A 22,686-nucleotide genomic window follows, 5' to 3' on the forward strand; every position below is an offset into this window, starting at 1 on the left:
TCATCAAACTCTGCTGTTTGTCATCCAAGTTTATCACAGCCATGAAAAACAACACATTCAAATGGGAAAGAGTTTGTATTCACAATATTTTAATTTTTAACATGAGGAAATGATGTCTAAAGTCAGTGTGATAATGAGATTGGAGTCAACATGAAGAATTTGAAAAATTAGGTACTGGGGGCAAAAAGGAATGAATGGCCTTTGACCTTACTGGAAGTGGAAGGTTTAACAAAGAGGAGGATAGACTGGTAGGGGAGACAATTTTCACTGCTCATAGAAAATGGAAAAGGAAATCCTCCCTCTGGTCCCCTGTAGCTGATCTTTTACTACTCAACAAGTTTAGTGGGTTCAGCATGACCTTCAATGATCTCATTGGGCCGCGACTTCAGAATATTGTAGAAGTCAGACACTCTGCCTGCAATGCATTTTCCACAGTCCAACAATGGCTGTTAATAAGAAACAATCAAGAACATGGTGGATGCTTCTGACAATCATTTCAACTCCTGCCTCATCTGCAGCAAATGGGCATAAATAAATTCGTACTTACAGTGACGGTTCTTACACATCATGAAGGTCAATATTTGAGAGAAGGTGTAGTAGGTTAGCAATGGGGATAAAGAAGATAGATATACCAGTCATATGCAGCTGTATATGCATATGAAACAGTACTCATCTCCTATGCAAAATGCGACAATGCTATATAATGGTGCTGCTTTTTCACCATGTACACCTTAAATATTTATACAAAAGCACCAATCAAACTCTCTATCCTTTAATAACAAGTAACCTTTGTCCAAAGCATAATGCATTTATATTTAATAATCAGCTCCACAGTGTGGTCACAAAATGTAAAATATATTGAAAATGAAACCATGTGTAGACTAAATATATGACAGATGTGGAGTTTATGAGGAAATCCATCTTTATGTATTACCCATTTCATATTACATTTTTGTTGCTAAGCAACAGGCAGTCTGATTTTCTTTCATGTTTTATTTTCTTTCCTCTATCATGTTTACACAATAATTAAATTCACAATGTCAGAATGTGCACAGGCAGCTGTCAACAGCAACATTACTAAAGTAAACATTTAAAGAAATTACAGCATCAAAATGTTGTCTCAAGAAAATCAGTATTTCACCAATGTTGCAAGAACACAAGAATAAATTAGGACACATTTTTGCACACTCACATAAATCACATCAATTCTCACACAATCTCACAAAGACAATTTCTCACACACAGACATTTGTTTACATACAAACAAAGAAACATATCTTTCACACGCACTTGATCACACACACAAAGTCGTATTCTCACATACACTTTCTTACACATAAAGACAATTTCTATCACATATTTTCACACAAATGTATAATGACATTTGCTAACTCAGACACACACATTCTCTAACTGACACAAAGACAAACTTTTTCTCACATCACACACAGTGTGATTTGTTTTTGAGATTTAGTGTAGCATTGGTCCTAAAATCAGGAGTTACTTCTAATCAGGGGTTGAATAGGTTTTCCAACATGATTACATTCCTCTCAGCTCACTGCATTTGCAGACTGAAGTAAAATACAAAATTTTATGGATGGGAAATTGTCCAAGGAGCATCCTTGACAATCCAATGATTGCTGGAACACAGGCCCAACAATGATGAAGAGCCTCTGGACTCAGGTATTAATGAACTGAGAGTGGTGCACAGGTCAACATCAGCAGGTCTAGCAGAGATGTTGGAGATCATGTGAAAAGAGGACTGAAGATCAGAGGAGTTTGCCCAAGTCCTGTTTGCTGTCACAGCCTGGGCATGCAAGTCTGTGTGCATGGAATGAGTGGTGGGTGCCCTGGAAAGTGGGATCCAGCAGAAAAATCTGTATCTGCCCAGTGTGCACAGGGATATTCACTCCATCACTCAAACCATTGTTGTACCCATTTGATGACCAAGCGGGAGAGGGCTGAAGGACCTTGACACCCATCCAGCTGTTCCATCCCCTCAGGGGTGAGGGATGCCCGGTTATGCATAAACAGGGAGGAGGGTCGATAGAACAGGAACCCAGGGATTGTCATCACGGGGCACTCCATTGATGCCCTGCCTCTCCACCTCCCTCTGCCGGGGACCCATACACCTCTATCAGGAGTCAAGTGGGCAGGTTGCATCTGTGCTTATGTAGGAGCATCCCTGTCAGGCTGAAGCTTTCCAAGCCCTGGATCACCCTCTGCCAAAACCTGTAGCAAATGGACAAAGCAGTGAGCAGGCTTCCTGCAGCTCAGCTGGGTCTGCTGAGATGACATCAAGATCATGTGACAGAAACAAAAATAGAAAGCAACCCTGAAGTCACTTTGGGTGCACAAACACCAAAATGCTGCTCAATCTGGCAAATGCTACAAAGAAAGGATGATAGGCACATAATCTCTTCAATCTGCTTAGACTCCCAATTATTTATGTTTTTCCTGAGGGCTAGTTTGAGGCCTTTTGATTACTATACGCACTCACATGTGCATCACATAGGGCAGAGCAAAGAGCACTGAGGCTGTCAGCTGTCATTTTCTGATGCCCAGATGTATGTTTGGGTTTCAAGAGTTAAGCAGTCGATGTTAGCCCCTCTTAATCTCTGTAACAGGAATGTCCTTTGCAAATGAAGATTAGAGTCATATAAGTGCTGGCCTATACAATCCTGAAAGACACCATACTGATGCTCTGACAAGGAAAAGAGGTTATTTGTACAAGGGAATAAATTAACTTACAATTAATGGCAAACAAAGTATCTTACTGTTTCAAATTTATAAAGCAAGCATTCCCTTACAGGCAGGAATGCCTCTCTATCATAATTGACTCGTAGCTGTGAATGAGAGTCGATAAAGTGAGGTGCTGGATAAAGCACAGCAGGTCAAGCAGCATGTGAGGAGTAAGGGTGTCATTTCAGGCACAGCCCTTCATCAGGACTGGGGAGAAGGAAGGGGACTGAGAAATAGGTAGGGGGAGTGTGGTGGGGCTAGGGGAAGGCTAGTTGGGATGACGATACGAGGGTAAAGGTAGGAGGTGATTGTGATAGGATTGTGATTGTGGGAAATGTGGGGCAGAGAGGTGGGAAGGAAGATGGACAAGTAGGTCAGGTCAAGGGGGCAGAGATGAGTTGGAGGGTTGGATCTGGGATGAGATGGAGGGGAGGGGAGATTTGGAAAGTAGTGAATTCGATGTTTAAGCCATGTGGCTGTAGGCTCCCAACGGGGAAGCTGTGGTGTTCCTCCTACAGTTTGCAGGTGGCCTTGTGTAGGTGGCAGAGGAGGCATGTCATTGGAAGAGTTGAAATGGTTGGTCACTGGAAAGTGGGGTTGGTTAGTGTATACAGATGAGAGATGTTCCCTGAATCGTTCTCCGAGTTGCACTCGGTCTCTCCGATATGTCCACATAATGCTAATAAAAGGTCATTCAACCTCAAATATAGGCACTGGCTGATTCTGTCAGAGCTGCCTATCTAGTCTCAGTACTATCCTAGTTTCTTCTGCATCTTCAGCATCAATGATGGCCTCCTCAGCAGCTGTATTAATCTCTCCTCCTTGCTCATGAGAAGACAGCTCGCTGGTCAATCTCCTCCTTTTCTACATTCTCACCCTGTCATTGAGCTAAGTTGTGCAGGGTTCAGCAAAAAAGCACAATTCTGTAGTCCCTGTTTGATGAAGTACTGGAATGCTCCTCTCAAATGGCCCAGTGAATGCAAGCTCCTCTTCAGAAGACCAATTGTTCAACCACAGCCCCAGGAGATACATAGGCAGCATTGTAGTTCTGTTCAGCATCAATGCTGAGAGTTTCACACAGATTTTACTATCTACATCTTCTGGCGATAGCCCTTTCTCATGCATCAGCCAGCCCTGGAGATGAGTGAAGTTTTGATGGACATGGAAGTTGTCCATAATGTAACCATCATGACACTTACTGGATAGTGGATGCACACAGGAAGCAATTGTTGCCTGTGGTCACAAATGAGCTGCACACTGAGGGAGTGTTTTGTATTCTTGTCTCATTAGATGCCAGCATTGCTGGCTGGCCAGGCATTTATTACCCATACCTAGCTGCCCTTCAGAAGGAGGTGGTGAGCTTCCTTCTTGAACTGTTGCAGTCCATGTGCTGTAGAAAGACCCACATTGCCCTTAGAGAAGAAATTCTAGGATTTTGACCCAGTGACAGTGAAGAGAAAGCAATATATTTCCAAAAGAGGATGGTGAGTGGCTTGGAGGGAAACTTGCAGGTGATGATGTTTCTATGTATCTGCAATTGTTGTTCTTCTAGATGGAAGCGGTCATGGGTTTGGAAGATGCTTTCTAAAAATTTTTGGTGAATTTCGGCAGTGCGTCTTATAGATAGCACATACTGCTGTTACCGAACTTGGATGGTGGAGGGAGTGGATGCTTGTGGATGTGGTGCCAAACAGTGGGCTGATTGGCCTTGGATGGTGTCAAACTTCTTGACTGTTGTTGGAGCTCTACCCATCCAGGAAAGTGGGGAGTATTCCATCACACTTCTGACTTGTGCCTTGTAAATAGCTTTGGGGAGTCAGGAGATGAGTTAATCACCATGGTATTCCTAGTATCTGACCTGTTCTTGTCAGCAATGTGTTTATGTAGCAAATCCAGTTGAGTTTCTAGTCAATGGTAATCCTAGGATGTTGATAGTGGGGGAATTCAGTGATGGTAGCTCCATTGAATGTCAAGAGGCAGTGGTTAGATTGCATCTTGTTGGAGATGGTCATTGCCTGGCATTTGAGTGGTGTGAATGTTACTTGCCACTTGTCAGCCCAAGCCTGCATGTTGTCCAGATCTCATTTTTTTTAACATAGACTACTTCAGTGAATAGTGAATAGTGCTGATCATTGTGTAGTCATTGGCAAACTTCTGACCTTATAATGGAGGGAAGGTCGTTGATGAAGCAGCTGAAGATAGTTGAGCCTAAAGTATCTGTACTTCTGTTATTACCAATCTGTTCACTGACACCCAGTTTAAGTTCCACCAGGTCCACTCAGCTCCTGACTTCATTGCAGCCTTTGTTCAAACATGGACAAAAGAGCTGATTTCCAGATGTAAGATGAGAGTGATAATCCTTCACTTCAAGGCTGCATTTGACAGAGCTGGTTGGAGTCATATCTGGCACATAGAAAGCTGGTCCCGGTTGTTGAAGGTCATTTCAGCTCCAGGTCATCCCTGCAGGAGTTCCTCAGGATAATGTCCTAGGCCCAATCAAGGCAAGTAGCATTTGCACACAAATGCCAGGCCGTAACCATCACCAATAAAGATATTATCTATCCACTGCCCCTTGAAACTCAATGGTATATCCACCACTGAAGCCCCCACTATCAATATCCTTAGGGTTATTATTGACTAGTACTCAACTAGACCTGTCATATGAACACGGTAGCTAAAAAAGTAGATCAGAGACAAGGAATGTTGTGACAAGTAATTCCTCTCCTGACTTCCCAAAGCCTGTCCATTACCTACAAGGCACAAGTCAGATAGAATATTCCCTGGAACCTGGACACCCTGTGATGGTAGGCTGGGAGCCTGGACTCCTGGCTGTGATAAGCTCGGAGCCTAGACACCCTGTGATGGTAGGCTGGGAGCCTGGACTCCTAGTGTTGATAAACTCGGGGCCTCGACACCTTGTGATGATAGGCTGGGAGCCTGGACTCCTGGTGGTGATAAGCTCAGAGTCTGGACACCCCGTGATGGTAGGCCTGGAGCCTGGACACCTGGCATGATAAGCTCAGAGCTTGGATTCCTGGTGGCAGTATGTCCGGAGCCTGAATTCCTGGTGGCGATAGGCCTGGAGCCTGGATTCCGAGCGGCAATAGGCCTGGAACCTGGATTCCTGGATAGGGTAGACGTAGATCCTGAAATCCTGGCAGCGATACGCCTGGAGCCTGGACTCCTGGTGGTGGTTTGTTTTATTTAATTATTCATCCTATTACCAATTCATTTCATCCTTCATTACCATCCCTTTTATAGTTTAACCTTTCATACCCTCCTCCTTATCATAGGCTTCTCTTTTCTTTCACCTACTCTCCCTGTCATTTAACGTGCTTAAAATCTATGATATCTTCAGTTTTACCAGTTCCACTGAAAGGACATTGAACTGAAACATTAAGTTCATTTGTCTGTCATAGATAGTACAAGATCTGCTGAATATTTTTAATATGTTCTATTCTTAAATTGAATATCCTTTTGTGTATTTATGTCTCCATTACCTTCTTCAGGCCTGCAGCCTGCCACAGTCATGTTCTTCATCCACTGATCAGCTAATCCTTTTAGCTTAGACTTTGCTGTGACCCATGCAGATGACACTGTGGACTTCAATCACCCGGACTACACTCGGTGCTGGGCCTGTTATATCCCACAATCCACAGACTCTCCCTCACACACGGCTCCCAGGATTGAGTTAAAGTTGGATTTGCAGCATTCTACTTAAATTGTTAAAAAAAGAATCCTATAATTATAGCAGACAGCATAAACTGAGAAAGATAGAAGTCAAAATCTAGTGGCTTCATAAAGAGAGGTTTACGAAGGGCCTTTTAATAAGGATAGGGCTAATGCGGAACCCTGCAATCATGCCATTTCTGAAGTGAACATATAAGACAACAGTTATTTCAGGAATACTGTGAATTTAGGAAAGCCCTTGTGATTATATGTATTTTCTGACCTCACTTCACAGAATTTAAATGATTTTTGTGGGTTTTTGTTTAAATATCCTTGTGGTGACAGCATTGTTGGAAAGGCCCACATTTATTACCCATCCTTAATTGCCCTTAAGAAGGTGGTGGTGAGCTCTCTTCTTGAAGCATTGCAACCAATGCAGTGAAAACATTCCCACATTTTCAAGTTAGTTAGTTACTTGGAAGAGAATACATTTTGTGCTTTTAGACAGCATTTTGTTTTGGCACTTGAACGGTAGAGTTTTAAGAAGATGTGCTTGAGTGTGTATATTTTGGATAAGGCCAGTCATTGAAAACCTGAGAAACCGAGAGACACTTGTGTGTTTTGAATTAATTGTAATAGTACGTGTATGTACACATTTGTGTGTTTGCAGCGTTACAAATTGTGTGCAGAGTGGAAGCTGCATATTTTAACAGTGGCAAAAAATACAAAGTGTGAAGTAGGACAAACTGTCACTTAAAGGGAAAGTGTATGGAAAGAATTTCTTCTGGCTTCTGAAATTTATTTGACAGTATATATTCACACTGATGAATGCGCACCTTGCCATTTTATTTGTTCTTAATACACCACAATCCATGGTAGTCTGGAAAACATGGCCTTATTATCTGTAATAACGTAGATATATCTGGGCAGTTGGATTTCAAAATATTTGTACTGCTTGTGTGTATTTAACTTGGTTCTGCAGAAGAAGCAGACAATTGGGAGAATTTGATGTATTTGAAGATCTGAATTAACATATCACTCAATCTCTTCCCTTTCTCAATAATGCCCTAGTAAACAATTGATAATGACTACTTCAACAGGGCTCCTGGTACTATAAAGCTGGTGATCTCAATATTCATAGAGAGATACAAAAAGAATGGTGGACTATGTTTGCACTATATTAGAACTAATACTGCAGATGAAATGTCATGGGCCATGTATTTCTTTATGTGGTGCGGCTTGATACAAAGAGCGTAGATCATAAAAATGTATCCATTTATGATCCTTTGGAGAGGAAAACAGTAAACTTGCTTTTCTTTACTAAACACAACCTCCTCATTTTTTATGATTTGGAGATGCCGTTGTTGGACTGGGAGTGTACAAAGTTAAAAATCACGCAACACCAGGTTATAGTCCAACAGGTTTATTTGGAAGCACTAGCTTTCAGAACGCTGCTCCTTCATCAGGTGGTTGTGAAGGAACAAAGTTCCGAAAGCTAGTGTGCTTCCAAATAAACTTGTTGGACTATAACCTGGTGTTGTGTGATTTTTAACTTTCCACATTTTAAAGTTGCAACTTCTTATGTTCTCTAGTGAAATCAAGAATTTGTCCAGATTAATTCCGAATTTTCAAAACCTGATCATCTAATTATTTTATTTTTCCAAATAAATCTGAAACTTCCCTCAGAATCTAAATTTCTAATTGCGCCATTATGACCATAATATCACTCTTACAGCAGCGTAAACCAAGGAGAACTTAATGTTTAACCTAAAGGATTGTGCCTGAGCACAGGGTTTGGTGTGTCAATATTAGATATTAACTGCAGTTTCAAGGTGGGGCTGACCTGTAAAATAATTGGTGTGAAGCCAAGAACACTTTCACCTGAGTCATGTAGTTATTGGTATACACAAAAAGATTCTCCTGTTTGTTCAGTAGAATACTGGAGGTGAAGTTGCGCAAGGAAGCTGGATTATAACTGCATTTGGATTGTTTGGAGTTAAATTGCCATGTTTTAATTTTCCCCACCTTCCTAATCATTTAAGATTACATTGTCTCCATGAACAAATTGCCTATTTATACCTCCATGATAACACTCGTCTCAGCTCCTGCCTGAGCCTATCTGCTCCTGAAACCCGAAAGCTTGGTATTGATGCCATTAGATATAACTAATCTAGTTCTAAGATAGATTCTGACTGTCATATTCTTTATTCCATAAACTTTAGTCCATTGGATATTCAGCTATGCATGTCCTGACTTGCTCCAAGTCATGTTCATCCATCATCTCGCTGTTTGCTCACCTATAGTATTAGCTCCCATTCCATCAATGCCTCAATTTTAAAATTCTCCTCTTTGTTTTCAAATCTGTCCATGATTCCATTACCATGGTTACCATCCCGGATCATCTATGCACGCGCCCTGGAACACCAATGCATATATCGAACTTTAATTCCAACATGTGTTTTTAGAAGGTCATAAGATTGGGAAATGGTCAAAATTACTGTGGAAATAAGTTTATTGACTGTCTGGAAAAAAAGACTTTGGTATGTGACTCCTGATGATATATTAAGAAAGCTTCAAAGAGATGGACTTAAGAGGGAAATGTACTAAAAACTAAACTGGAGTTACCTCGGACTCTCAGATGAGTGTAGAAAAGAAAGCAGCCTGAGCAAGAGTCTTTGCCTTTCAAGAATATACAGGGACAAGGGTTAAAAGCAAGTTTCAATTCTGATGGGTCTGTGTGAGTAGCCTGATCTCCCAATATGCGGTGAATGTCAGTGCTTTGAGAACAGCCACTCAAACACCCTTGACCTATGGATAAGGAAAGGGAAAAGGCTTTCTCTCACTCTGTATATTTCCAGTAAACCACTTTCAAAGCAAAAAACAGGACAAAGGAATTTCAATCAAGCTGCAAATTCAAGAATCTTGAAATCAAGTGTTCAACTATCAATGTCATTGGTGCCGGTAACTTCCCCAATAACAGCCATAACATTCAATGATGTATTTTCAAGTACAGCTCAGAGACTGATCTGTGTTTGTTTTTAGCTTGTATAGAGTCATAGAGATGTACTACTTGGAAGCAAACCCTTCGGTCCAACTCATCCATGCCAACCAGATATCCTAACCTCATCTCGTCCCATTTGCCAGCATTTGGCCCATATCCTTCTAAACTCTTCCTATTCATATATTCATTCAGATGCTTTTTAAATGTTGTAATTGTCACCAGCCTCCACCATTTCTTCTAGAAGCTCATTCTGTACACACACCACCCTTTGCGTGAAAAAGTTGCCCCTTAAGTCGCTTTTAAATCTGTCCCCTCTCACCATAAACCTATGCCCTCTAGTTCTGGACTCCCCCACCCCAGGGAGTCCTTTTGATTGATTCATTGCTCATTTCTAATCTATGTGTTTGTGTGTTGTTTTATAATTTAATTTAGCCTTTAGCCTATTGGGTCTAATATCTCCTACTCTGCTTTGTGTTAAGCACTTTGAAGACATTTTATGACATTAAAGATGCTGTATGGTGCAAATTGTTGTTGCACCCAGTGGCTATTGTTCACTTGCTTATCTGAATATGCTGCTAGTTTGTGAGGAGGCATAATACGTAGGGTCACAGCTGAGCTTGATACTCTGATATCTTTATGTGTACTATGCCTGACAGGAACCACACCATGGTTTTCGAGAGTGGGAAATGGCTCCTAGTTCAGGGTTATTTACAGCAACTCAGCCAATACCTCAGCATGTCATTGTCAAACCCATTGCAGAGAAAAGTCTGAAGCAGAGTGACTCAATAAATTTTTTGTGCCGTTGAGACATAAAATGGAAAATTGAATCCAGTGTAGATAGCATTATTAAATAGCAGATCAGTAACACACAACAGATTAACTTTGCTGCAACTGAACTGCTGACTATAATGTAATATGGTCAAAGATGCAAAGATTGGGGGAGGAGTAAACTGGAGTCAGGGAAAACAGCCAGTACAAGTGAATGCCTCCTGCTACAATATTTACTTCTGTGGTTAATGGGCAAGAACAGCATCAGCAATCAAGCAAAGTTGCATCTTGTGTTACGGTTGGCTTCATTCTAACTAAAATAAATCCAGTATTGACTTTGCACCCACATTATGCACCTCACCCACATAAAGTGGACTCTTTTGAAACTTTTGGAGCAGGCCTGATCAAGTAAGCTTGTTAAAGGCAGGATAAGACTCAGAGTTGTTGTGAAATATATGTTTTGACATTTTCAGTCTTTGAGGGTTCAATGTAATAAGCACGTTTCACTCTGGAGCAAGAATTGCCAACTCTCATTGGAACTACTTCTGGAAATATATTCGTCTCATGTGCTGCCACTGCTAGCTGCCTGCTTAGTTTTACATGTCCAGTATACACAAAGTTTCATATACATGACAAACATTGTATAGTATAATGCTGGGGAAAGGCAATTGTCAGTGAAACCTCCCAATGAATGTATGGCAAAATACAATTTTTTCTGCTCATTCCTTCATCAGTGGTATTGCTGGAGTGATTACCTTACCTGATGGACTTTTGCCCAAAATGGCGTTCTCCTGCTCCTCGGATGCTGCCTGACCTGCTGTGCTTTTCCAGCACCATACTCTCAACTCTGATCTCCAGCATCTGCAGTCCCCACCTTCTCCTGATTGCCTCACCTATCTATTGGGCTGGACTTAATGGGGTGCCTTATTCTCCTGCAAAGGCCCTCACCCTTCTAACCAAAAAGCCTATTGTCAGCCTATCCAACTAAAGCTGAGCTGGGAGAAAGTGAGGACTGCAGATGCTGGAGAGTCAGAGTCAAAAAGTATGATGCTGGAAAAGTACAGCAGGTCAGGCAGCATCCGAGGAGCAGGTGTGTCCATATTTCCAGCATTAGCTCATTGTCAGGAATGTTGGGGCGGTGAGGGGAAGGGACTGAGAGACAAATGGGGGGTGAGGATGGGGGTAGAGGTGGGGGTGAGGCTGTGGGAAGACAATACGTGGATGCAGGTGGGGGCAATTGTGATAGATCGGTGTGGAGGGTGGAGCAGATAGGTGGGAAACAAGATGGGCAGTAGGACAGGTCAAGAGTGCAGTGCTGAGTTGGAGTGTTGGATCTGTGATGAGATAGGAGGTGCAGAGATTTGGAAACTAGTGAAGTCGATGTTGATAATGTGTGGTTGAAGGGTCCCATAGCAAAAGATAAGGCGTTGTTCCACTTTCCCATTCCTGGACCTCTCCATCTCCATTTCCAGCGAACAATTCAACACAGACTTCTATTTCAAACACACCGACTCCCACAGCTACCTTAACTACACCTCCTCCCACCCCTCCTCCTGTAAAAATGTGATCCCTTTCCTCCAAATTCCTCTGCCTCCACCCAATCTGCTCACAGGAGGAGCAATCCCATTTCAGGACATCCCCGATGGCCTCCGATTTCAAGTTCTCATCCCACGTGATCAACAATGCCCTCAGCGCATCTCCTCCACTTCCTGCTCCTCCACCCTTGAACCCCACTCCTCCAACAGCAACAAGGATAGAAATCACCCCAGTTTCTCACCTTCCACCCCACTAATATTCGGATACAGTGCATTATCCTCAGCCATTTCTGCCACCTACAATCAGACCCCACCATCAAATATATATTTCCCTCCCCACTCCATCTGCATTCCGTAGAGACCATTCCCTCCATGACTTCCTTGTTAGGTCCATGCCACCCACCAACCAACCCTCTACACCTCACACCTTCCCTTGCCACTGCATGAGTGTAAAATCTGTGCCCACATCTCCCACCTCACCTCCATCCAAGGACCCAAATGATCTTTTCACATCAGACAGAGATTTTCCTGCACAACCACCCACCTCATCTACTGTGCCCGTCGTTCTTTATGTGGTATCCTCTACATCAGTGAGATAGAACACCAACTCACGGAGCGTTTCAACCTACACCTCTGGACACGCGCACCAAACAATCCCACCACCCTGTGGCCGACTATTTCAACTCTCCCACCCACTCCCCCAAGGACATGCAAGTCCTGGCCCATCTCCACCAGCAAATCAAAGCCACCCGCGAATTGGAGGAAGAACACCTCACCTTCCACCTTGGGACCCTTCAACCACACAACATCAACATCAACTTCACCAGTTTCCAAATCTCCCCTACCCCCACCTCATCACAGATCCAACCCTCTGACTCGGCACCACCCTCTTGACCTGTCCCACCAACCTATGCACTGAACCCTCCCCACCAACCTATCACAATTACCCCCTACTTGCATCCGGCTGCGGCCTTCCCAGCTACCTTCCCCCAGCCCCGCCCCCATCCCCTATATCTATCTCTCAGCCGCCTTCCCCCCTACATTCCTGATGAAGGGCTTATGCCCAAAACGTTGACTCTCCTGCTGCTCGGATGCTGCCTGACCTGCTGCTTTTTACCAGCGCCACACTTTTCAACACTAAAGCTGAGCTGGTCTCCAGCAATCTAATACTGGGAACAGCATTAATTGTTTCAGTTGGAGGAAGTCTCGTTCTCAACAGCTGCTGGATAACTGATTGGCTGGCAGCTCTGTCATCTCAACAGCCCCAAGATGATACTGGGGAATACCCGAATAGATCCTGGATTTAAAGATAAGCCAAGCATTTTGGCTGGGCTTTGCAGGCTGACTTCATTGATGGCTTGGGGATTACAGGATTAAGTGGTGTTGCTAGCCTGGCCTCAAAGAAGACATCTCCAGGATTGTCTGTCTTACCTTTCATAACTGCATGTAAAATAATGGTGAAGATGGAATCAGGACCTGAAATACGCTTCAGTCCAGATCTATTGCTTGACATCTATTCCAGCCCAAGATAATATAAAAAGGCCATTGGTTGGTGGGAAGGCATTGGGAATCACTTTCAAATATGCTGAGGGGGGCGTGATTAAATTTCAACACAACGTGACAATCTTGAGAGGCATCAATGGCAAAACTAGTGTTCAGTTGGAAATCCATTGGAATGGAAATCACTGTGAAACCAGGAGTACAAAGCAAGGGAGAGAAACTCTCATATTCAAAAGATCAAGACAGAATTACCATTCACAATCAGATGATGTCCCATAGGCAGCATGGTGGTTCAGCGCTTAGCACTGCTGCCTCACGTCACCAGGGACCTGGGTTTGATTCCAGTCTTGGGTGACTGTGTGGAGTTTGCACATTCTCCCACGTCTGCATGGGATTCCTCCCAGAGTCCAAAGATGTGCAGATTTGGCCATGCTAAATTGCCCATAGTGTTCAGAGATGTGTACCTTAGGTCCATTAGTCAGGAGGGAATGGGTCTGTGTGGGTTGCTCTTTGGAGGGCAAGTGTGGACTTGTTGGGCCAAATGGCCTGTTTACACACTGTAGGGATTCTATGAGTTCCTTACAGTCAATTAAATACTTTTGAAGTGAAGTCACTGCTGTCATATTGGAAATGCAACAACTAACATGTGTGCAGCAAGCTCCCACAAACAGCATTGTGATAATGACCACACCTTCTGTACTTGTGTTGCTGACTAAGAGACTATTATTGGCTCAGGAGCACCCAGGGGAACTCCATTGCTCTTTGAAATAGTGCCATGTCAACATTTACATCCACCTCAGAGAGAAAATTTGGCCTTGGTTTAATATCTCATCTGAAAAACTGCACCTCAGAAAGTGCAGCAGTCACTCAGTACTGATTGACTGACAGCTAAGCACTTCCACAATACTGACCTTCCAGCAGAAAAGTTCTTTCTCAATACTTACCGACTGAAGGTTCAGTGCTTCATTAATACTGACAGTCCTTCCTCAGTACTGAAATTGCAATAGTGCAGTATTTTATCACTACTGACCCTTCAACAGTGTAGTGCTCCCTCAGTACTGATCTGCTGACAGGGTAGTATTCACTCAGAACAGCAGAAGCAATTATCAGGCAAAACGTCACACCAAGCCACACAAGATATTATGACCAAAAGCGTGATCAACAAGGTAGGTTTTAAGGAATATATTAAAGGAGGTAAGTTTTAGAGCTTAGGACTCAGACAGCTGAAGGCGTGACCAGAAATGATAATATCATGGATACTGGAAATGTTCAAGTGATCAGAATTGGAGAATTATGTATATTTCAATGTACTTTTTATATAGCTGAAATACAAGGGCTCACTCCTTAAAGAGGAAACCCACGTTGCAGAATTTGATTCTATTTGAACCAAGAAGACACTTGGAGGAAGCTAAGATCGTGGTTTCTGACAGATGTAAATTCCACTTAAATGTAGATTCGTGAATATAGGATTGTTTTTTGGTTGAGGTGATAAGCTGTTTGAAGCACCCTGATTTTTTTTATGCTGGAGGAAATGTAATAACAACAACTTGCACTTATAAAGCACCTTTAAATAAATCCCAAGGCTCTTCTCATGAACTGAGAAAATCAGATTTGATGTCTCACATTTTTCCTCTCCATTCCTCTGCTCATTCTGTAAGTATGATTTGCTTCTGTCCATTTATTGCTCATTTATTATTTGTATGAAACATTAATATTTCCTAATACAAATTTCAACTATATTCAATGGCAGATTCTGAAGAAGGACATATTCCACAATTCCAGATGGACTACTGCAGACATCCAATAACTATGATGTGATGACTGTAATGGAAACAGTAAGACAGAATAATCAGGTTGTTTACTGGAGTTAGGCTCCAGTGTGTGAAGTGAGGTCACTATTCTGGCAAAACTCAGTTTGCAGATTTAAATGTCCAGTCATTGTAGAGCAGCAGCTAACACAGCAAACGGAATGCTAAAAAAACATAACTAAAGCAACATGACTTAAGTTGAGGCTAGCATTCAGTAGATGTTTGGTGTGCCTTGAATGCTACATGTCCAACTCTGGCCATTTAGACTCAAGGGGATTATTCTGTGTCATCAAACTGTTTGCCTCAAATCCATAATTTCATTCAGCTAAACATTCAGAAGAGCAAAGCTATTGTCTTTAGCCTCGACCAAAACCTCCATCCCCTTGCCTGGCCACTGTCTCAGGCTGAACCAGACAGTTCAATAATGCTAACTTTCAGAAGATGAATGAAGAAATAATAACTTTTTTTTTACTTCAGTTTCCTGTACTTCTGAAAAGAATCTCTGAACAAAGAGTCAGTGACTTTGCTGAAATTAGCTCCACCAATGGGAAATGCAAAGCTTTTATGTGGTGATTTGGTTTTCAAAGTAATGAATTCTGGATGCCCACATGTTACCAAATGGGCTGAATTAAATGTTATTGCTAACATATGAAATTCCTCCTTTTCAATGATAACCTTTACAATGAGTGTAACCTGACAGTAAAGTCTTTGCTTTTTCAGCAGACAGGTATAGAAGGGGCAGTGCACTAATAGATGTTTCTGTACAAACATTCACCCGTGTATGTCATTTATTCCAATTGCTAAGACATAACATAATGTGAAAAAAGTTGCATGGAAATTAGTCTCAAAACCATTGACCACAATTTCTTAGTCTTGGAGTAACAAAACTAGTTCTGGTCTATTGAGGGTGTCAGGATGCAGGAACAGCATTGCTCAATATGTACAGTCTCCTGGTAGTTCAATAGTTACTTGGTTTAAAGACAATAGACTATTTCATATTTCGTGGCCTCTTGCAATCCAAGACATCACAGTGGGACATTTGGTGGCAAGAAAATACATCTTTCCAAAAGTTAAGGAAATTCAGTAATTCCTCTGAGAGTACTTCTTGTAGTTCAGAAATGCTTTAAATGCCAAAATGATTCTTCGAAATCACTGTAATTTTTCATGAATTTCAGTGAAAAGGTTATATAATTCTACAGTTATGTATAAACAAGCCATTTATGTATATATTGTCTCATGCTCCAGTATATTATGTGTGTTCAGCTAATACTTTAAAATTTTGATCAATAAAATCCTGTTAAAATGATCACTGTGATTCGGCTTTGGCATTATGTTTGGCATTATCAACATCAGACATTCAAACAAATGCGTTATTAAATGTGAGCATCATACATAGAATTACTACAGTGCAGAAGCACATGACCCATTGACTCTTGGAAGAGCATTCCACCCAGACACAACCTATCCCTGGGACCCTGCATTCCCCATGGCTAACCCACCTAGTTGTACATCCCTTGGACACTATGGGCAATTTAGCATGACCAATCCACTTAACCTGCACCTCTTTGAACTGTGGGAGGAAATTGGACTAACTCCACAGAGACCCAGGGAAAATGTACAAACGCCACACAGACGGTCACCCAAGACTGGAATCAAACCCACGTCCCTGGGGCTGTGAGGCAGCAGTGCTCACCACTGAACCACCACATCCTCTTGTTTCAGGGTGGAACATCACTGAAAGACTATAACATTTTTAGATGCCTCATCTTTCAGCTTCACCATGAACAAAAAGAAAAAGAAACCGATATGTTTTAGACAAATTTAAATGGGTCTCCATTCACCGCCTATTTTATTATGATGATCCTTCATCTGAATCCAGAATGGGTAAATTTCAAATGTCAACACAGAAAATTTATTGATATGATACACAGCTTATCTGGTCATAAAACTTTGGCCTTTTAACAAGTCATATGGATCAGACAGCCATGTAGTTACCTGCTGTTAAGCTCAGCTCTCATCAGAATGCATTAAAACCAGATGCAGCCAACTAAGCTATCAAAATAATAAACATCAAACTTTGAAAGTGAGAGAAGAATTCTCCCCAACCTGCTCAAACTTCAAGTTCACCTAAAACTCAACCTCCTTGCAATTCGCACACAATAACTTACCTATTCCGGATGTTACTTTTTACCACAGCATCAACTCACATATAAACTGTATGCCTGCTATGGAAAAGCTTGTTGATTCAATTATTTTAACTGGGCCAATCATTCTGAGAATAAGAAAATCCTAGCATTATCTATGAAAATGCTTTGATGATCACTGGCTGTAAAAGAATGTTTAACTACTCGCTGTGACAATATATGTGGAATTTTGTTCTTATCTAAGTGCAGTCTGTAAAAGCTGAAAAATAAAATTCTTATCCATAGTTACCATACAGTAAGCTGCATTAATTTTCCATTGGTGAAGAATAGAATGCAATATGGAGAGGGGAACTTATATATCAGAGTCAGAAACATGTCTCTGATCATTAGTTGAATTTTCCACATTAGTTTCTTCAAATTTACTCAAATAAACCACGTCAATTTGGAATTAAATAATGGCCAATTATGTGATACAAACACACACCCACTAGAAATATCTCATCTGGTAAAGTCAATGGAGATTCAAATGAGAACAGACTAACACAGACTCAATAAAAACTGAAAGAACTGTAGATGCTGTAAATCAGAAACAAAAACAGAAGTTGCTGCAAAAGCTCAGCAGCTCTGGCAAGATCTGTGAACAGAAATCAGAGTTAACATTTCAGGTCTGGTGACCCTTTCTCAGAACTGATGGTAGCTAGGAAAATGTTGGTTTATATACAAAAGATGGGGTGGGGGGGAAGGGATAAAGAGTAAACAATAGGTGATGATAGAGCACAAAGAGAGAGAAGAACAGTTGGACAGACAAAATAATGGATAACAATCTGGATGGGAGGCTGACTAGCTGTTTTTGGAGATTATGGGCTGCTAACAACAGGTAGTGTATAATGGCAGACTATGTGTGGGGTTGGGGACTAGGACACAGGAAAGCTCAGGCCCTAAAATTATTGAAATTGATATTGAGTCTGGAGGGCTGAAGGGTCCCCAAATGGAAAATGAGGTGTTGTTCTTCCAGTTTGCGCTAAGCTTTGTTGCAGCACTACAGCAAGCATGAGACAGCGATGTTGGCCAGGGAACAGGGTGGTGTGATAAAGTGCTGGCAACTGGAAGGTCAGTGTCTTTTTTGTGGGCAGAATGTGATCTGCTTTGTTTCCCCAGTGTAGACATTATTTTCTGACTGGCAAAAGTGAGGTCTGCAGATGCTGGAGATCAGAGACAAGATTAAAGTGGTACTGGAAAAGCACAGCAGGGCTGGCAGCATCTGAGGAGCAGGAAAACTGACATTTTGGGCAGGAGCCCTTCACCAGCCCTTCATTATTTTCTGACTGGCCATGCTAAATTACCCATAGTGTTCAGGAATGTGTAGGTTAGGTGCATTAGTCAGGGGAAATGTAAGGGAATGGGTCTGGGTGGGATGCTCTTTGGAGAGTCAGTGTGGACTTGTTGGGCCGAATGGCCTGTTTCCACACTGTAGGGATACTATGATTCTATGATTCCATAATATGCCCTGAATTTCTGATGTGCATTCTCAGCAGATGAGATGACCTCTCAGATCTGCAATGTCAGAAAATAATGTCTGATGTTGCAAAGGTGATTTAAGTATCTAAATCCAATGGGCCAATTTGTTTGTGTCTGATATAAATAGCTGAATCTTATGTTTTTCTGGCTAAGTGTCAGTCTTATTGAGTTTCATGGTTGGTTTCGCTCTGTTAAACCTAGTGAGATACTTGCTGTATCTTACCAAATCTCCCTCATTGACTACATTTGAGTTCAACTACATAATATTGTTTACCCGCGTTTGAAGCATTTTTTGAAATTATTGGAAAAACATAGGCAGTATGCAACCCACAATCCACTGTAGAATTATAAGAGCACTGGACACAAAAGGTTGGAGCAGGGGTATGCCATTTGGCTCCTGAACATCATGTCTAAGTCTAATCCAAATCGGATCTCTGTCCGGTTCATTTGTGCTCCAATATTTAGTTTGAACTAGAATTCTAGGTGTGTCATAGAGCTCACTGTTAATCCAAGTTGTGCTAGATTGACTGCATCTCAACACATCTTAATCATTAATATGGGTGTGTGTTACAGGCATTTTAGTATTCTGAACAAATGCAACATCAGCTCCTTAGGATAAAGGAGCACATTTGCTAACGTGAATGAACCTCTGCATTTCTTTTCTGCTTCTAAACATAGGTTTGTGTTGTGAAATAAGATTATAAGGCAAAGAAGCCACAGTCTGTGTTTTGTCTGCTTATTCAGAAGTTCAAAATAATTTTGCTCTAAGACTGAAAATGCTGGACCTTCCTCAAGTGTATCAATTGCGGCTTTCAAGTGGCTGGTGGACTAATAATTATTACTCAGAACCCAATTGCTGTGCTGCACACTTGATGTAAATTCTTACAACAATTGATCCCAAAATCCTTCCTAAGAATATAACAATATAACAGTTGGCACTTCCTGGAAAAATTATGAGTAGCATTGCCACAACATCTATTGCTCAAAAGCTCAGGCCTGCTGAACTTTTCCAGCAATTTCTATTTTTGCCACAACATTTCTTCTTTGCAAAGTTGATGGTATCAACAACGAGTAGAAAAATGTCATTAGCTAAGGGGATGCATCAGTAGAAGACGAGAATGAACAAGTTTCAGTAACAGTTGGTGCAAGCAAACAAGACTTCTTTATAAAAAAATTTAGACATTTCCCAATTTTCAAATGACATCTTTTTTAATGGAAAACAGGTTTCTGAACTGTCTGTCTGCACCACCAAATATGTCAAGACTCCTTGGTTTTGTATAAGAAAGGAAGAGGATTTGAATATTGATTTTTTTTTCAACAGATCCCCCCCCCCAAAGGTGCTCAAAGTTATTCTGAATGTTTTAGTGATTTCACAATAACACCTGGCAGTGCCTCATATGTTGTATGCAAGTCAGGAGAAAGATGTGCCAACTGGATGACTATTTAACAATTTTGGTTGTTATATTGAAGTAAAATGTAGTGAATGCCACAAATATGAAACTTTCAATGTGTGTTATATTGTCATCAAGAACCAACTAACTTCTGAGGTTAACAAACAGGTTGGTTTAGTCTTAAGGAGTTCCCAAGGTCAGGTGTGGAATTGATTGATAGGGAGCGGAGTTCGTGGCAAGGATGGGAGACAATGGTTTAGTTGTTCCTAAAATTTAGTTGAAAGAAGATTCTGCTCGTTAAGTATTGGATGTCCGACAAGTTGTCTGACAATGCACAGACAGTGAAGGAGTCAAGAAAAGTGGTGGTGAAGTAAAGTTGAATATTGTAGAGTGCACGTGAAAACTATATGTATTTACAGGTCAGGTTTTTGAGAGGCAGCAGATAGATGAGATAGAGATCATAAGCTGATTTTCAGGGACTCCACAGGTGAAAAAACAGGAAGAGAAGCTGAATGGATAAGGTCCGATATGTTAAAATTCATAATCCTGGAGGAAATCCAATGCTATCATGCTTTAATTTGAATTGAGAGCTGTCCTTTACAGTGCAATTTGAATAAAACATGCTATAATATTCTTTTAAAAATATACAACATATTTAATGATATATTATAATTTATCATTAAACAGCCTTAGTATATAAATGAAGACCTTGTCATAAGGAGTGTCTCCGGTTACAATTTGAACATCCAAGCTGTCTCTGCGGGTGTGTTGCAGCTTGTAACATGCTCCCAGCAATTTTAGTATTTTTACCAAGCTAACCCACCTATTAGGCCTATAAAGTACAATGTAGAGATTTGTCATTTCAGTTAGTAATTGTCGTCATTGTTCCCAACCTCTCTCTCACTCCAGACATTACAGGTGGTAATTTTTTTGCCACCTAGGAGTCCTACTGGAAAGACAGGTGCCTTGGGGAAAACAGGGGTTAGTTTCATTGATAGTATAACCCATACTTCATTTCTTCTGTAATATCACACAAATAAAACAGAAAGCTGGAGAGACTTAGTAAATCTGACAGAATCTATGGAGATAGAAACCAAATGAATTGATTTGAGTCATATTGGACTGGAAATTCTGTTCCTGTCTCCACAGATACTGTCAAGCATGATGAGCTTCTCTCGCACTTTCTGTTATTATTTCAGAAATCCAGAATCCACTGTAGGTAGCTTTTAATTGCTTACAGTATTGTAAAGCTGTGTCCATTTAAAAATGTGCTAAATGTGAAGTTATTCTCTTAAGCTTTAGCTATGTTTGTAGTTTAACCTAATTAAACCAAAGCTGAGCTGAAATCTCACTGATGTACTGTGCCTTGCTGCATTTGATTAGAAGCACTGTTCTTTCCAGTTTTAGATTTCCAGAGGCAAAACTATATAGAGAGAACCTGATTGCTGTCAGGCCTGGTGGAACTTATTCATGGAGATTTGATCATGTGATTTCCTGCTTCCAAGTACACGTGCCATTGGTTGCTTAATACTGCCCTGCCTTCCTACAGCAAATTAGCAACAGTTCCTGTTACCGTTTGGATGCGTAAAGATGACATTTCCACCTTTAATCTGGTTAAAACTAAATAAACATACTGGACCAGATTAAAGGCTAGGTCTTAAACCATGACAATTTTCCACCTAGATTGCTCATTACAGTGTCCTGGAGATACAAAGATAATCCTCTTGAGAATTTGGTAATATTGTGTTATCACCTTTGAGTGATGGTCCTTTAAGCGATCAGTATGGGAGTGATCCAAGTACCCAGATGTGGACACATAATTGCAAGCTCTTAGCACTGTTCCTGATTGTAGGCTCAAATAAAATAGTCTTTACAAAGGATTGCTTTGATTAATCTGGCTGCTGACCTGGACTGGGCCAACTTAGAGGTCCTCAAGGTTTGTAAAGAAATGTTCTCTGTACTATGGGAACCTCTGGATTGCTGTTGTATTATGTTTGCTGCTGCTCTGTTTGACCTTCACGTTTTTAAACCTACTTTCTTTGTGTTGTTTTAAACACTGTACACCATGTAATAATATTCTTTTGTTATCTAAATGGAATCTTAAGAGGAACATGGATTCAGTTTATTTGGAAATCTCTGACGGTTTAATTTGCAGCTAAGCTAATATGTATAGTACAGAGTAATTTCTAGACACAGCCTACGTCTTGAGTAACACAGTGCAAAGAGCTTCTGATATTATCTGTGTACTTGGCTTATTTGCATGTTGCTCTCTGAAAGGGACATCACTCCAAAGGTGTAACACAACTGGTAACAATGAGTGCTATGTTTTACCCTGAGCTGACATATAAACTCCCCTCAGACTGAAAGGATCCATTCTCTGATGATTTTTACTATCTTGTGTAAAACCAGTTTAGGAAATTTCAATCAGGCTACTGTGATAAAAGTAACACTGAGTAGTTACAGTGATATTTTAATAAAGTTTCATAGAATTACATAGCACAGAAGGAGGCCAATCGTATAATGTCAGCTTTTAAAAGATATATCAACTTATTCCTACCTCAATCATTCCCTATAGCTATGTAAATGTTGCTTTCTCAAGTACTTGTCCGT

General features: G+C 41.1%; 1 long non-coding RNA gene across 2 annotated transcripts in view; it reads right to left on the minus strand.

The window, feature by feature from the left end:
* The window catches only part of LOC148151840 (uncharacterized), a 140,515-nt gene that overhangs the window by 15,185 nt on the left and 102,644 nt on the right, over positions 1 to 22,686 (minus strand). Inside the window, exon 1 of one of the 2 annotated variants that reach the window (XR_015758978.1) lies at positions 548 to 662. The exons of the other annotated variant lie outside the window; for it this stretch is intronic. This is a non-coding gene — a long non-coding RNA (uncharacterized LOC148151840). Of the gene's footprint in view, positions 1 to 547; positions 663 to 22,686 lie in introns of those variants that run through there. 2 annotated transcript variants of the gene reach the window in all.

The sequence above is a fragment of the Chiloscyllium plagiosum genome, unplaced genomic scaffold (genome assembly GCF_037043375.1).
Source record: "Chiloscyllium plagiosum isolate Xiang-an unplaced genomic scaffold, Cpla_swu_hap1 HiC_scaffold_2, whole genome shotgun sequence".
Taxonomy (NCBI): Eukaryota; Metazoa; Chordata; class Chondrichthyes; order Orectolobiformes; family Hemiscylliidae; genus Chiloscyllium; species Chiloscyllium plagiosum.